We start from the raw sequence: 14105 nt of genomic DNA, 5'->3' as shown, positions 1-14105 counted from the left end.
CAAGAACAACTTTATGATGCAGACACAAATCGACTAATGTTTGAATGAGGTTATGTTGACCGAGGTCCAAGCTAACTGCCTGACGTCTGCGATCTGTTTCTTTCGACCGCTACTCACCGTTGTCGCCACCTATAGGCAAACGGCGGAAGCAAAGTTGTACACCTTGTAATTTAATTCCTATCACAATCTTTATTTTATGATTAATTCAGCCATTGCTCGTATTTGTGCCCAGTAGCAGGACATATCACACAAACAGATGCAAAGAAATATCTTGCGAGGTTCTTTATAAAATTATATTTTGACAAAGTAGTAGATACGAGTGGCAATTTTTGACGCTCTCCCATCGCAAAAAGTAAGGAAGATTACAGTTTAACGTCGTGAGTCCTGACGCCATCGAGGCCATTAGAGACGGAACACAAAAGGTCGGCCGGCTGGGGTGGCCGACCGGTTCTAGGCGCTACAGTCTGGAACCGCGCGACCGCTACGGTCACAGGTTCGAATCCTGCCTCGGGCATGGAAGTGTGTTAGTTAGGTTCAAGTAGTTCTAAGTTCTATGGGACTGATGACCACAGAAGCTAAGTCACATAGTGCTCAGAGCCGTTTGAACCATTTTGAACCACAAAGGTCGATTAGGGAAGTACGGGGAAGGAAAACGGCCGTGGCCGATGAAGCGAACTATCCCGAAGTTCTTTTTTAAGCTGTTTAGGGAAACCACGAAGAACCTAACTCTGGATGGCTGGACGTGGGCTCTGAATCGGAGTCCTATCTAATGGAAGTCCAGAGTGCTAACCACTGCACCACCTCCCTCGGTGCTCTTCTAACGCGTTCAGTGGACCCGTGAACGATATGCATCTCGGCCAAACTTGAACCTACCTACACCGCTGTGTCTCACTGTTAACATACAACTAACAGTGCCGGAAAAACAAGCCACAACCGCTCAACGCAGAATCCGAAATTGAGGAAGAAGCGTACAGTTGGAGTTACTGTTGTCAACCGCAAGTACCACGAGTGAATGGGAGTTTGTTCCCAAAGAGGACACACAGCGCATAGCATCGACATTAGCGCTGTTGTGCAGGTATTTTCAGTCCAACACATATACAAAATTTAAACAAAATGTATACCTATGTTAGGAGAAACAGAACACCCTGAATGACTAGAAATTGGACATTCCTATTCACAGGACATGCACAATAGTATGTCCTGCAGAAATGATCAGCATTTCAGTCACCTCGGTTGAGCATTTATCCTGTTGCCTAGTGGACACAGGTCCGCCATGGGCCCTGATAACTTGTTCCATGCATGACGGCAGCGACGCTTATAAGGTGCTAATAGCGTCCTGTGGTATAGCCATCCATGCTGCATTCACCTGGTTTCAAAGTTCATATGTGGTGGTTGGCACTTGGTCACAGAGCTGCACCCGTCGCTTCACCAATCCCACACATTTTCGATTGGCCAAAAGTCTGGCGGGCCAGGGCAACACCATATCCCACACATTTTCGATTGGCAACAAGTCCGGTGATCTGGCGGGCCAGGGCAAAAGGCTGACATCCTGTGACACCAAAAAGGCACGTATTCGTGTAGCAACATGTGGTCGTACATTGCCTTGCTGAAAAATGGCGTCTGGGATGTTGTGCAGAAAGGTTATGAAAACGGGTCGCAGCAAGTAATTTACATGGGTCAGAGTATCCTGGACAGCACCATCTGTGACTTGTGGGTGTATCCAATACCACCCCATACCATAAGGTCTTGAGTTCCCGCTGTATGTCTTGTACGAGTGCACAACTGTGATGCCGCTACCCATGTTTGCGGCTCACCGGAATGCGGCCATCATTTTCAAACAAACGAAACCTGGATTCGTCAGAAAACACTATCTGATGCCATTCCTGTCTACAGTGATGTCTTTCCACACACCATTGCCGTCTAGCATTTTTATACACATTCGTCATGGGTAGGCGGAGAAGTGGACGACGCGAAGGTAGCTCATACCGTAATAAACGGTGACTGAGTATCACCTTTGACGGTGTATGATGTGTTACGCTGTTCCACTGTTGCGCCAAAGCTGAGGATGATATAGATGTGTCCTGCAATGCCGTTCGGATGAGGTTCGATCTTCTCGGGGGTGGTGTGGGTGGTGCGAACTGACACATCTGGTCGTGTTCTATGGCCTTCCATGAACCATTATGCACACACCCGTTCCACTGCCGAACACGAGCAGCAATTTCCCTGATGGATGCGTTATTCTCTCATGCCAACAATGCGCCCTCTTTCAAACTCACTGGTTTGACGGTACGGGTGGTACATATATCTGCGAGGCATACGGCACATCTGCTCAAGTCACACTGATCCATTGCCTTCGGTCTATAGGGGCAACGAGAGCCACAGGCATATTTTACTGGTAGGTGATTGCGCAGGAATATCCATGTTGAGCCGATATGGTTCAAACGCCAATCATTTCTCCAGAACATACTAATGTACATGTCCTGTGAATATGAATGTCCTATCTCTAGTCGTTAAAGGTGTTCTGTTTTTTCTGAACATGAGTGTAATTACTCTGCAACGAACCACCACAGCTCACGCGTCACTTATACCAAAATACTCAGAAAATATCTCTGAACCACTTCCGAAGTTTCGTCGGGAGTGATCGGGTTCACCCTGGATATAGAGGATATCCCAGAAGAAAAGATCTATATTCAGGGATACGACAGGAATGATCATTCGACGTAAAAAGTCTTCAGAGCATGTGCTCTAAAATGCTCACCTTAAGAACTGTGAACACTTCTTCCTCTTCAATTCTGTGAATCAAATCTCTTCTGCTGCATGCTCTTTACCTTCCATATTTTGAAAGGAGGTAGTACGGGCCGAAACAGAAAAGGTCCAGTAAACATGAGCTCAAAAGTCCATAATTTAAGAGCTATGTGCTCTTGTTCATATTCACTACTGTGGAACACATCTATGCTACTCAAGTGCCCATGTCTCTAAATGTATGCATTTTAGAGTGCAAGTTCACAAAAAACTTCTCTTGGTTTGGTGCATAGTGCTTTCTCACAAAATATGGAAAGCAAAGAGCTTTCAGTAGAAGAGATTTGTTGCACAGTATCGAAGATGAAGAAGTACCTATAACTCTTAAGGTATGCATTTTAGCGCCCATGTTTGCTAGACATTTTGCTTCGAATGATCGTTCCTGACATATCCATGAATATGGATCATTTCTCCTTGGACGAACTGTCGGGATATCAACGACCTTCTGTCGCCGTCTGCTGACACAAAAACCTGGAGGCGTCTGTTGCGGGTTCTTTGGTCAACGGGAGTTTCATTATTCATACAACGTTTCGCCAGCAGGAGCGGCTGCCTTAACACATCAGAAATGTAGCTCCGACTGTCCAATCACCAGCTATGCGGATGCCTGCAGCACGCTACCTGCCGTCATCTCTAGTGCCAACAGTGAAGAACGAAGAAAAAAGTGTTATGGTACGATAATGTTTCTCGTGGCTAGAGAGCGCCAATGCGGAGAGTGATGACCACTTTTTAGAGCATTGTGTACCGCGTGCAGTAGAGGAACAGTTCGGAATCGAAGTTTGTTTGTTTCAGCACGACAACGCACCTTATCGTAAAGCAGCATCTGTGAGTTAACGGTTTGCGGATAACAACATTCCTGAAATGGGCTGGACAGCCCAGATTCCCGACCTGAACCCAATGGAACACTTTCGGGATGAGTTAGATAGTTGACTTCGCTCCAGACCACTGCGTCCGACATCATTACCTTCTCTCTTTTCGGCTCTTGAGTAAGAAAGGGCTGTCATTCCTTCACAGAGCTTCACACACCTCATTGAAAGTTCCCCAGCTCAGTTCAGGCCATCATAAACACTAAGAGTGGACACACCCCGTATTAATGTCCACTAGTAGATGTGCAAATACTTCTGATCGGACGGTGTATTAGCTACACTTGTGTGCGAATGGCTATCGGACTGATCCGTGATGCTGATAGCTTACTAAAGCGATATTTTCCTTATGCACACATCCACAGACGCACTCATAGCACCTTCTGTTGAGTTACACTGTAGAAATAAAACTAAGACATATGCTGTTGGTTCAACTCTTCTATTGGTAGGGACTAGCTGAGAGTTAACAGTGCAAGGAAATCAAGCAGTTTCAAGAAGCGTAGATATTTATTAATCAAACATGGTAAGCAAACACTACGATGGAATTAAAGAGCATTGTGGGTTTATATTCGAGTTAGATTAGTATTCAGCAGTGTTCCATCAGAAAAGCCGTATTGAAACAAATGTTACATAGTACTGTACTGACACAATTTAAGTCTTTTTTAATTTTAAAGTGTTTTTCGAGTAATGCCCCACTGCAGAGTCAGTCGTTTTCCAACGAAATAGCAGGCGAGCTGGAAGTGATAGATGTGTCCTCCGCCATCCACTGTAGAATGGCTGGCTTGCGGAGGATAAAAAAAAGAGAAATTTGTGTTTAACGTCCCGTCGACAACAAGGTCATTAGAAATTACCGTAGGATGTGGAGGGAAATAGGACGTGACCTTTTCAAAGGAACCATGCCGGCATTTACCTTAAGCTGTTTAGGAAAATCACGCAAAAGCTAAATCTTGGGGATCTCAACCGCCGTCCCCACGGACGTCAGTCCATTATCCTAACCACTACACTGCCTCGCTCGTTTTGCGCGACATAGATGTAGATGTTAACTTCCTCTGAATATGGCCTCATACAATGAAGGACGATGTAAAACCGCACGCAGCGGTCTCCACAAGTTGCGTCTCCTAGAGGATTAAGTGGTGTGCGGCGAGCGCACGAAGAGGCTCTTCCTGAGAACACGGAAAAGACACATAATGGAACTACACATTGTCATTTGTTTCCCCACTGGCGTCACGGGCGGTTTGTGCACGCTGGAATTTTCTGCTGGGCATATTAAGCCAAATAACTTCCAAGAATATTATCACTGAATTTCACATAACAACGTCCCCCTGTACAAATGTCCCTTTGCGTCCAAATATGTAAATGATGGTAATGTTTGTTTGCATTGTACTCAAAAACGCTACAAAATAAGTCTGAATGCTGCGTTTAAGCACAATTTACTGACTGGTCATTACCATTACAGTATTTTTAATGAGATAAAGAAAAACATGGTAAGTATTTATCAGCTTAGAATCTGTAGGCTTTTTGCGCATTTATAGCTGAATGACCAGTTTGTCTCTTATTTATAACAAATCGTATGTGGTGATTCACACGACGGAAGCAAATCTTCTGAGCTTTTATTTTTGCCAGATATTCGATCACTTTCTATTTCACACAACTGACAAAGGAATTTAACTGACGACCGAGTATGCTTTATGCGTCGTTACGAACAAAAGTATTGCAAATAACAGTTCTTCATCTTTATATAGATCTGCATTCTCTGAAACTTACCTTGGAAGAGCAAATTTATTCATCTATATGACAGTACACAAGCAGAAGGAAAATCAAACGTTCAAAGTACTTGGGTATACACTGTGGGCAAGTTATGTAAGTCAATTATCTGTCCTATGTTACAAATTCAACAAGTTGAGATCTGTGGCTTTACGTAAGAATTCATCTCGAGTACAAACCTTCTGTGCTCTGTTCTTACGAAATGAAATGTCGCGGTCAGTTTCATCTCAAGAGCTTAAACGAAGGCATTAAATTCTTCTAAATATATTAATAATTTAAATTTGTGTTTTCAGCACTAGTGGTTTGCTGCCTGCGTCACTTACGTTTACTGACGGTGTAATGTCGTTCAACATCGAAAGAAAATAATGTGTGAGTTTGTATAACATAATGAAACAACGCTTGTGTGTATAATACACCGGCGTTCAAAACTTAAGGACGAAAGTAACCTTCGCGTGGTGTGTCACAGCCAGGCAATCCAGCTCTATCAAACTTGGAACCGCACAACAGCCCTGGGTTCGGTGGGGGGCGGCGGTGGGGTGGGTGGACTGCTGTGGCCTGTTGTGGGGTTGTGAACCACTGAGGGCTACGGCGGGGACGAAGCCTCTCCATCGTTTCTAGGAACCCGGTTCAATACACAATACACACTAGGTTGCCATCTGTGCTCTTGATGTGCATGCAATTTGACTTTGGGTATACTGTAGTTTTTCTGTCATTTATGAGCATCCTTGGTAATGTTGCAAGTTTCACTAACACTGGTGTCGAAGTTGACCTACTGGCACATGGACGACGCATTTTATGCTGTTGTTAGAACCGTCATTTCTGAGCCTTGTCACTTAGTCGATATTAATACGTCGTTAAAGAAGTCATTCCTCCAGGAAAACGATTTACCACACCGACCACCGAATGAAGGTCTTCAGATCTGCACCGACCACAACGGGCAAAGCAGTCTGTGCAAGGCGCCAGGCAGCCGCATGCGCCACCGAGAAGAGTTATTCCAGCGTTGAAGCGCGATCCTCGAGGCAGAGCTTAGCTGCCGGCTCGTTGGAGCTAATGGAATGGAAAGTGGCTGGTTTTCCCCTACTCGTGCTCCGCTCAGCGCCACGTCTATCCTCGCTGTTCGTGGCCCATTACCTTCGAAGGCCGCTACTATATTTCGACGTGTACAACTACAAGGATGGAAAAATATGGGAACACCGTGAGAAATGCAAGCTGCGACATACATGCAGATACTACCAAACAGGTTGGACCGTTACATTTGACAATGAACGACACCTGTGCAATGTCCCATTACGTTTCAGTGTTCGGTATAGTTGTCAGTGCGGTGTGCCGGAGTATAGTGCTTTCGAATGTGGACAAATTGTTGGTGCTCTTGTGGTGGGTGCTTCCTTAACCAAAGCAAGAGGCACAGTGGCGAACATAAACTGAAGCGGCAAGGAAACTTGTACAGGCATGCGTATTCAAATACAGAGATATGTAAACAGTCAGATCACGGCGCTGCAGTCGGCAACGCCTATATAAGACAACAAGTGTCTGGCGCAGTTGTTAGACCGCTTACTGCTGCTACAACGGCAGGTTATCAAGATTTAAGTGAGTCTGAACGTGGTGTTATAGTCGGCGCACGAGCGATGACACAGCATCTCCGAGGTGGCGATGAATTGGGGATTTTCCCGTAAGACCATTTCGCGAGTGTACCGTGAATATCAGGAATCCGTTAAACCATCAAATGGCCGACATCCCTGTGACCGTAAAAAGATCCTGCAAGAACGGGACCAACGACGACTGAAGACAATCGTTCAACGTGACAGAAGTGCAAGCCTTCCGCAAATTGCTGTAGATGTTAATGCTGGGCCATCAACGAGTGTCAGCGTGCAAACCATTCAACGAAACGTCATCGATATGGGCTTTCGGAGCCGAAGGCCCACTCGTGTGCTCTTGATGAACGCACGACGCAAAGCTTTACGTCTCGCCGGCCGTTGGTGGCCGAGCGGTTCTAGGCGCTTCAGTCTCGAAAAGCGCGACCGCTACGGTCACAAGTTCGAATCCTGCCTCGGGCATGGATGTGTGTGATGTCCTTATGTTAGTTAAGTTTAAGTAGTTCTAAGTTCTAGGGGACTGATGACCTGAGATGTTAAGTCCCAAGGCGCTCAGAGCCATCAGCCATCTTTACGCCTCGCCTGGTTCATTCGACACCGACATTGCACTGTTGATGACTGGAAACATGTTGCCTAGTCGGACGAGTCTCGTTTCAATTTGTATCGAGCGGATGGACGTGTGTGGGTATGGAGACAAACTCATGAATCCATGGACCCTGCATGTCAGCAGGGGACTGTTCAAACTGGTGGAGGCTCTGTAATGGTGTGGGGCGTGTGCTGTTGGAGTGATATGGGACCCCTGATACGTCTAGAAACGACTCTGACAAGTGACACGTATTTAAGCATCCTGTCTGATTACTTGCATGCCGACGGACTTCGGCAATTGCAGCAAGACAATGCGACACCTCTCACGTCCAGAATTGCTACAGAGAGGCTCCAGGAACACTCTTCTGAGATTAGACACTTCCGCTGGCCACCAAACACCCCAGACATGAACATTAATGAACGTATCTTGGACAATTTGCAATGTCCTGTTCAGAAGAGATCTTCACCCCCTCGTACTTATGCGGCCCTGCGTGATTCATGGTGTCAATTCCCTCGAGCACTATTTCAGACATTAGTCGAGTCCATGTCACGTCGTGTTGCGGCTCTTCTGCGTCCTCGCGGGGGCCCTGCACGATATTAGACACGTGTACCAATTTATTTGGCTCTTCAGTGTATATACTTATACAATGAATGCGGGAAAACCGTCAAAAGTGTGTGTTGAGTCATCGTGATAGAGGGCCACTGAAAAGGATTGTGACGAAAAATAAGAGGGCAACAGCTGCAAAAGCCGCTGCAGACTTGAACGTCTCACTGGCAAACCCTGTCAGCGCCAAAACAACACGAAGAGGGCTCCAGAAACAGGGAATTGCAGAGCAAGATGGAATTCCGAAGCCACTCTCAGTGATGCAAATGCCCGTAACAGGAGAAAGTGCTGCCAAAGCCATAAAACCTGGACTATGGAGCAATAGAAGAATATCATTTGGTCGAATGACAATGTTTCTGGCCGAGTTTACGTCCTAATAATGAAAGATAGCGGTGATTCGGTGATGATTTGGGCAACCATTCGTCATATTCCATGGACTCAGTGGTTCCCCTGCAAGGTCACATTACTGCCACGAATTGTGCGATCATTTCGGCTGACCAGGTCCACCCCGTAGCACAATATTTGTTGTGCAACGTCGTTGCCGTGATCCAAGACGATAGGACCAGTGATCACACAGGTAGCATCTTCCCTGGCTCTACAGTCACTAGATGTCACTATTACTGAGCTTTTGTGCTCTACTTTGGAGAGAAGGCTACATGAACACTATCCACTTCCATCAGCTGTTTTGAACGGCAGTGGTTTCCCTAAACCGTGTTGGGCATGGTAATGTGTTGTGCTTGTGGTGTTTCCATAGTTTTATCCCCCACACCCCTACCCCCTCATGTATTCCTCAATTCCTCAAGCCACTTTCTGATACGTGTTGGAAGGAATGTCTGGTACTGCAGTCATTTGTTCCGTTCACTGTCCTTCTCGCGAACTGTTCTTTTAACTTACCTAGTTTTTGTATCGAGATTCCTAATAAACTAAAAGCTGCTATGCAATACACTCAGTCAAATTAAGGTACGGAGTATGTTATCAGCAGCTGTGACCACGAAAAATAGATTAAGGCAGGAAAATTCGTTATTCTGCCAACTATTTAACATAGCTTTGAAAAAGGTTATAAGAGATGTGGATATAAATACAATGGGGACTATGCTGTACAAATCTGTGTTGGTGCTGGCATATGCAGATGATATTGATATAATTGTAAGATCGCCAAGAGCAATGAAAGATCCTCTTACAGCTTTTGAAAGAGTGGCTAGAAAGATGAATCTAGAGATATATGAAGAGAGAACTAGACATATGTCTGTAACTAAGAAAGATTATCCTAATCAACCGCCGTTCATAGAAATTCGTTTATAGATTTAATCTCGTGAATTATTTCACTTACTGTTCATCAGAATTAAACTATATGAAAAATGTGAATGTTTTTGGTTTGGCTTCTCTGTGACTGTTGTCGATATCAAATTAAACAACAAGTTTACTGTTGCCAGTCACTGTATATTTATTTCCACAAGACGTTTGATATGTTGAAACATACGTCATCAAGTGGATTTGTATGTATTAATATGGCATGTGTGTGTTGTATTGTGACAAAGCGTTATTTCAGAACATGGCTCTGTGGAGGTCTTTGACTAAAGACTGAGCGTAAATGTAAATGTGAAAATGAACCAAGTAAAATAGAATGCCACAAGTGGCCACAGGCTCCTCTCCATTTCGTCATACATCACACATAAACTGCCACATTTTGTAAACAAAAACGGAGACGCTATTTAAAAGTACAAAGAACATGTATAAAGCGAAACAATTATTTTGGACAAAGTCTTAAAGCATCATGGGGATCTTCACTTGAAATATTTACACCAACGTATCTATGCAAGTGGTACACAATTCCATTTCTGTCAAGTTTGTTTAGCTTAAATATATGTAATCGGGATGCATGTTGAAAACATTAAGAGTAATAATCTCTTTGTTAACACTGGCAAAACTATAAATAAATAAAAATTTAGGCTGGGGGTCGCGGATGGATGGTGAAATGAGTGACAAGAGGAGAGCAAAGTTTGGTTTACCACAGCTTCGGTTTATTAGGCTTCCATCTGTTACATGTTATATCTAAGAAAATGTTGAAGTAACGTATTTATAAGTAGTAAAAATATGAAGATAGATGTATTCTTAATAATATAAATAGATATATGTGATATCAGGCTGACTTGGGGTACTAACTGTTGACTTTTGGGTGGGTCTGTTGGGTCTTATGAGTTAGGTAAGTCAACTGTTAATTTATAAAATATCAAAGAACAAACCTTTAAATAACTAAAACAATTCACGATAAATGTGAAGATGGAGAGTAAAGTTTTGGTTATGCCATAGCTGTGGGATGTTAAGATTACATCTGCTACATGTTACAACTAAGTAAAGTTTGACGTTATACATTGATTATGCTTTAAAATAACATGATGATAGGTATATACATCGATTATGCTTTAAAATAACGTGATGATAGGTATACTGTTTATAATATAAACCTGTATTTATAATCTCAAACTGACAGTGGGTACAAACTGTACAAACTGTTGGTGCATGGGTAGATTTGCTGGGTTATGTGAGTAAGACTATGACATTGTCAACCATCTTATGATTGTTACTGTTTCCAGTAGTATCTAGCCAATAGCATAATCAAGCAGTAATTGATATCTTCACCTATTTACGCACAATAAGTTACATTTATTTACGTTCATGGTCAAGTACCATTCCATGCACCGATCATCGCTCCTATGGAGGTATTGAGCACTGTCTCCTGACATTACAATCTTCTTACAGAGAAAAGCATAGTCTGCTAAAAGCCTCATGGAGTTTCCGATGTTATCTGATACATCACAGACACAGATATACTTCCTATTAAATTTCAAAAAATTTGTATGTATTGCCTTAATCGCATTTCACACTAAATTTTTTTTACAAGGTGATCACCAGTTTTTGTAGCTTAACTGCTATCTTGAGATCACATGTAGTATTAGAGATGTAACTAACAGTGTGCAACGACGTTGCATCGTCCGTAACATTCTGTATGCATATAAAAATGTAGGGGTATACCGACGCTGTTTCAATTGCTGTCACAGATAGCGTGGCTGAATACAAAAGTTTTTACCTGAAGATTTAAAATAAGACAGTAATGGCCTTGAAACGGTGTCGTACATTGCTAGTTGCATTTATAATAGTACATGTGATCTGAAGATGGTAGTTAAGCTACCGAAACTGGTCATCACTTAATAAAAAAAAATTTTAAAAAATTAATGTTAAATGTGGCTGAAACAATAAATAAAAATTTTTTTGACAACTTTAAAATGGTTTTATAATAAGTTTTTAAAATTTTTTTATGGTATTATATTTCATTATCTGGTTACGATCGCTTTCTCCTATTTTGACAGTGCCAGAAATATTCAGTTATTAGCCGGCCGGGGTTGCCGAGCGGTTCTAGGCGCTACAGTCTGGAACCACGCGACGGCTACGGTCGCAGGTTCGCATCCTGCCTTGGGCATGGATGTGTGTGATGTCCTTAGGTTAGATAGGTTTAAGTAGTTCTAAGTTCTAGGGGACTGATGACCTCAGAAGTTAAGTCCCATAGTGCTCAGAGCCATTTGAACCATTTATTCAGTTATTGATACAAACACCAGAGTACACTGCTATTAAAATAAACATCTACGACATTCTTCAGTGTTGATTCTAAGCCGTTGTGAATATGTTTTGTACTAAAGAAAGAATTTTGCTTTAACAATGTGGTACGGAGGTGATAGTAATTTAATAATACACTCCTGGAAATTGAAATAAGAACACCGTGAATTCATTGTCCCAGGAAGGGGAAACTTTATTGACACATTCCTGGGGTCAGATACATCACATGATCACACTGACAGAACCACAGGCACATAGACACAGGCAACAGAGCATGCACAATGTCGGCACTAGTACAGTGTATATCCACCTTTCGCAGCAATGCAGGCTGCTATTCTCCCATGGAGACGATCGTAGAGATGCTGGATGTAGTCCTGTGGAACGGCTTGCCATGCCATTTCCACCTGGCACCTCAGTTGGACCAGCGTTCGTGCTGGACGTGCCGACCGCGTGAGACGACGCTTCATCCAGTCCCAAACATGCTCAATGGGGGATAGATCCGGAGATCTTGCTGGCCAGGGTAGTTGACTTACACCTTCTAGAGCACGTTGGGTGGCACGGGATACATGCGGACGTGCATTGTCCTGTTGGAACAGCAAGTTCCCTTGCCGGTCTAGGAATGGTAGAACGATGGGTTCGATGACGGTTTGGATGTACCGTGCACTCTTCAGTGTCCCCTCGACGATCACCAGTGGTGTACGGCCAGTGTAGGAGATCGCTCCCCACACCATGATGCCGGGTGTTGGCCCTGTGTGCCTCGGTCGTATGCAGTCCTGATTGTGGCGCTCACCTGCACGGCGCCAAACACGCATACGACCATCATTGGCACCAAGGCAGAAGCGACTCTCATCGCTGAAGACGACACGTCTCCATTCGTCCCTCCATTCACGCCTGTCGCGACACCACTGGAGGCGGGCTGCACGATGTTGGGGCGTGAGCGGAAGACGGCCTAACGGTGTGCGGGACCGTAGCCCAGCTTCATGGAGACGGTTGCGAATGGTCCTCGCCGATACCCCAGGAGCAACAGTGTCCCTAATTTGCTGGGAAGTAGCGGTGCGGTCCCCTACGGCACTGTGTAGGATCCTACGGTCTTGGCGTGCATCCGTGCGTCGCTGCGGTCCGGTCCCAGGTCGACGGGCACGTGCACCTTCCGCCGACCACTGGCGACAACATCGATGTACTGTGGAGACCTCACGCCCCACGTGTTGAGCAATTCGGCGGTACGTCCACCCGGCCTCCCGCATGCCCACTATACGCCCTCGCTCAATGTCCGTCAACTGCACATACGGTTGACGTCCACGCTGTCGCGGCATGCTACCAGTGTTAAAGACTGCGATGGAGCTCCGTATGCCACGGCAAACTGGCTGACACTGACGGCGGCGGTGCAGAAATGCTGCGCAGCTAGCGCCATTCGACGGCCAACACCGCGGTTCCTGGTGTGTCCGCTGTGCCGTGCGTGTGATCATTGCTTGTACAGCCCTCTCGCAGTGTCCGGAGCAAGTATGGTGGGTCTGACACACCGGTGTCAATGTGTTCTTTTTTCCATTTCCAGGAGTGTAGATGAGTGCAATAATAATTTCAACACCCATCCATTTATAAGGAAGGCTATCTATAATTTACAGAAACGTTTTGAGAAAAATGGAGTTGGGATTGCCACAGGTCAGATATGCCATCAATGAGTGATGAGACTAGGCTTAAAGTTTTACAAGCGGTTATTCAAAGCTACAAAAAATCTACTCGCACGCTACCTCTCTAACCGCATGTTTGCAAAACTTTGTGTAGAGAATTGCACACAGGCAAAATTTAAACATTACATACCTCGTCGACCGTGATCGTAGGTTTCAATTTTTCGAGACAATGTTTTAAGAGACGCAGATAAGCAGTCGTTTTCTAAGATAATTTGGAGTGATGAGGCAACTTTCAAATTATCAGGTCTTGTCAACAGACATGATTGTATGCATTGGTATTAAAATCGACGTGATGTTATCGATTGGGATGGATCTCATGTCGATGAGTAATTGGGCCTTGGTTATTTGATGTAACAGGAACTAGAGAGAACTACCTGGAAATTTTGACAACCTATTCCACTGCGTGACTGCAAATAACCTACGACGTCTTCAACTCACTTCACTTTCAACATAATGGAGCCCGACCGCATTACGCAACAGCTATGCGAAACTACGTTAATGAGGCAATTGTTGGGGAAGTTACTGGACGGTAAAGGTCAATCGAAAAGCCACTCAGATCTCCTGACCATACACAAATGAATTTCTTCTATTGGGGCGTGCT

At 44.5% G+C, this 14105-nt stretch overlaps 1 protein-coding gene across 1 annotated transcript in view; it reads left to right on the top strand.

Moving 5' to 3' along the window:
• LOC126203185 (alpha-tocopherol transfer protein-like) overlaps window positions 1-14105 on the top strand; it is a 131365-nt gene that overhangs the window by 20599 nt on the left and 96661 nt on the right. The gene's annotated exons all lie outside the window — the stretch shown is intronic.

The sequence above is a fragment of the Schistocerca nitens genome, chromosome 9 (assembly GCF_023898315.1).
Source record: "Schistocerca nitens isolate TAMUIC-IGC-003100 chromosome 9, iqSchNite1.1, whole genome shotgun sequence".
Taxonomy (NCBI): Eukaryota; Metazoa; Arthropoda; class Insecta; order Orthoptera; family Acrididae; genus Schistocerca; species Schistocerca nitens.
The sequence above is the reverse complement of the archived record's forward strand: the minus strand, read 5'-3'. Positions and strand labels throughout refer to the sequence as shown.